The sequence below is a fragment of the Empidonax traillii genome, unplaced genomic scaffold (genome assembly GCF_003031625.1).
Source record: "Empidonax traillii isolate 1590-97213 ecotype Southwest subspecies unplaced genomic scaffold, ASM303162v1 scaffold361:size2146424, whole genome shotgun sequence".
In the NCBI taxonomy this organism is placed as follows: domain Eukaryota; kingdom Metazoa; phylum Chordata; class Aves; order Passeriformes; family Tyrannidae; genus Empidonax; species Empidonax traillii.
Window position 1 is genome coordinate 1,607,001 of NW_020955554.1, and position 3,708 is coordinate 1,610,708.

Sequence of the window (3,708 nt, forward strand, 5' to 3'; positions counted from 1 at the left end):
TACCGAGCGCTAAATCAATGTGTTTCCTTTTCTGGCTGTGTGTCTGTGGTGTGAAAGTATGGATCATTACATAACCATGGCACAGGACTGCCTGGATGAGTCCCAGACAACCTTACAGCAGTGCTGAGACAGTCTGGGGTCGAAGCACGACCACCAAGGAGCGACAGTGCCAGTAAGGATGGAGGCACCAGGGGTTCTGCTGCTCTGTGCTTCCTGAGATCCCAGCCTGGCTCCCCCTACTCGAGGAGTTTTTCCAAGTAAACTTGCCTGTGTTTATCCATGTCCTGCTCTTCTGGGGCATGCTGGAGGTTTGCTTTATAATGTGAAGAAAACTATCCAGAATAAAATCATAGTGGGGGGTTTTGGCAATTCATTTACGGCTGTCACAGTATCAAATTAAATGAAAACATAATCTCTCAATGGTGAATGTTTTGCTCACCTGATTATTGGTATGAACAATATCTGTATGTCCTGTCCTATGCACTGTTTTATTCTGACTTAGAGGAATTCAATTTGCAGTTTGGTATTGGGAGAGGAGGAGAAAGGGGAATAAGGGTGTAAATCAAAACATAGAAGCAACCTGTCCTTCTGAGTTTGGGATATGAAGATTCTGGAAAGTACAAAGGGCCTTGATGCAAACCACCTCCAGCAGTGGTCAGATTCCTTATGGGAAAAAGACAAGGATGGCAGGAAGAGTGGAACCAGAGGGTGATAGGTCTGTCTTTTTAAACTCATATACCAGCTAATTTCAATTTCAGAAGTACTGGCTTTTAATTGCCAGCATCCTTTTTAAAGGTGTTGGAACACTGGGAAATCCTGTAAAACAGCCTACACCTCTAAATAAGGCTGTGTTCACCCAGGGGATTGTGGATTCTCTGCTATGAAGAGTCCTAATACCAGAGGCTGCAGTGGCACAGGGGGAGCACTGGGAGGGACTGAGGTCCTGAAGCAGCCACATGCAGTGCAGAACTATCCCAGAGCAGTATTAACTATCTATCTCCTTATACAATAGTGACATGGCAGCAAAAAAAAAATTAATTCTAGCAATTCTCTGTTGAAAATTGAACTTATAATAATAATAATAATTATATATAAAAAAAGGAACAAAAAAAAGCTGTTACCTTACACTGAGATTACAGCTAGATGCTGTTTCCTCCTAGTTTTTATTCCCAGGACACAAACGAGGGCAGTGAAAAGCTACAGAAACCCTTTGGCACTTTCTGCACAGCAATGAGCTCCCTTTCCTGCCAGCAGCAGGCCTGACTGATCCTGACTATGTCCAGAGCAGGGAATCTAGGGAGGATGCTAAAATGCTGAGCCATTATTCTGCTCTGAAGCTCTGGCATCCCATGCAAGCAAAAGTACATTTTCCAGGCACCCACTGCTTGCTATAAACACGTCCTGACCCAGGGAAGAAGAAAGTGCTGGGTCTATGGAATAACTTTAAACATGGCAGAGAACGTGGCCGTGGCATTTGTCCTGATGGGAATTCCAAAAACCGCCGATCCGACATCCCAGTGATTGGCGGATGCGTCGGCTGTGTGATGGCAAAGCGTCTGGGCTGCTCTCACCACAGCACTGAGGGTAACTATTGTCTGCTCAGATGGGTTTGCCTCAGCTATTTTGATGGCATGCAGACCTGGCATCCTGCTAAATTGAGACATTGAGTCTTTATAGTTTTATCTCTTGAGCCCATCTGGTTTGAAGCAGTTGACAACAAGCAGGAAGGGGAATAGAATGAAAGACTGACTTTATGTTTGCTGAAATAAAAGAAATGTGTACAGCAGCGCTCAGGAAGGGGCCGCTGCCCTCGCCTCTCAGCACCCTCTGCCCTGCTCCGATGAGTGGAACAGGAACGGGACTGGGAGCGGGACAGCTCTGCCCCAGCCCCTGCACTGCGACAGCTGCTCCCCTGCCCTCGGCACCGTCACCCCCAACCTGCTCCCCCTGGAGCAGCCAGGCTGGGGCACCGAGGGACAGGGGAACCACCTGCCCCTGGAACGAGGGGCAACGGGAGCACTGAGCAAGTGGATGAACACCCAAACACAAAGGCAGAGCCCCCATCCACCAGCTAAAACCGCTGACAAACCCGACACTGCACACACCTCACCCAAAGGTGCTTCTGGAAAGGTTACCTGTGGTTTATTCTGGTTTTGTCTTCCTTTTGGCAGCTCACAGCCCGGGGATGTCAGTCTGAGTCCCTGGGCACCCGTGCAGTCCCCCCTGTTGCAGGCAGCTCCAGCACAGCAGTGACCCCCAAGGTGTCCTTCACTGCCCACGGGAGTAGCCACTGGGCCATTCCCAGAACAAGCTCTGGGGAGGAGGACTCTGCTGTGCAGCTCTGTCTCCTTACACAATGAGGTCCCAAATGCGACTTTTCTGGCCTTTGATCTTAATCACTTTGTTACTAGTTCAAACTTGTAATTTTAACCTAAATAGAAGTGAGTGATTTATTGTAATTGTTTTGTATAGGCTGCTCTTAATAAACTTTTTTTAAAATCTGAAAAAACATTTAATTTCCCATATGGAAAGAACACATTTATCATACTTTACTCGGATATACTTGGCCAACTATTGCACATATATGCAAAACATATGTGACAAATTCAAGGCTGAATTTCATAAAACAGAAATGCTATGAAATGTGATATAATAAATATATTACACAGGCATATGTGGCCAATTTATAAAACTATGGTATCTTTGGTAAATTTATAATAGGTCATTTCTATTAATGGAGGGGAAGGAGTGCATTTTTTCTGGCATAGGCAACACACACAGTACTTTACATAGACCGTGGGGCTTCAGAGAGCACATACACACCTCGTGTATCTGTGGATGTGTCGTGTCTGTGTTCATCTTTATCTTTTTGCATTGATCATGTGTGCAACATACTGGGCAGGAAAAAAAAGTATGACACTATTCTTGGCGATTTGCAAACCTGTGGTTCCCACGGGCAGTGGGTGTCCCACTGTGTGCACATGCTGTGCTCATGATGATGGCAGTAACAGAAATCTTGGGGATGTTCACTGCCATCTAGTTGTGTCAAACACCTGTGCAAATTAAGTATCTTACCGACTAATTCAATTAGAATAATTAAATTAAAAGAAAATAAATGCATACATTTGGAAAAACGCATTCATACACTCGTAGTGCCTTGTACACGAGCAGACGGGACTCTTCCTACCAGCAGCTCACAGCAACAGCTGAACCATTGCTAGCCGAGTCTCACAGGTTACTGCCCCTCTTCGACTATGCCTGCGTGCCCCAAAGATCGCTTCTCTGCTTTATAAAACGAACCTATATTTTCCTCTCCGATTGCGTATTTGCAAGCTCTGCAGAAGTTCCCCAAGGACTGGTTTTCGGCGCGGGCAGGACGTGCCATGCCCGGCTCTTCCCTCTGGAGGGAGCCGGCTCTTCAGGCAGGGCCGGCCGGCTCGGAGCGAGCGCAGCATCCTCGCCCTCCCGCTCGGCCGGACAGCGGGACCCGCGGAGCCCCGGGCACACTGGGGCCATCCTCGCCCGCACCGGCACTGCCGCTCGAACGGCCTCCAAATGCTGCAGCAAACCCGTCTGCTCTCAGCCCAACAGGAAAGCCGACAAGAGAAGGCAAAGCACCAACAGCAGCAGGTCCGTGTGCTCATCCCTGCCCTCCGGCCCAGCCGCGCTCACGGCAGCTTTTCGAGCTGCTCGGTTGGAGGTGCTGAA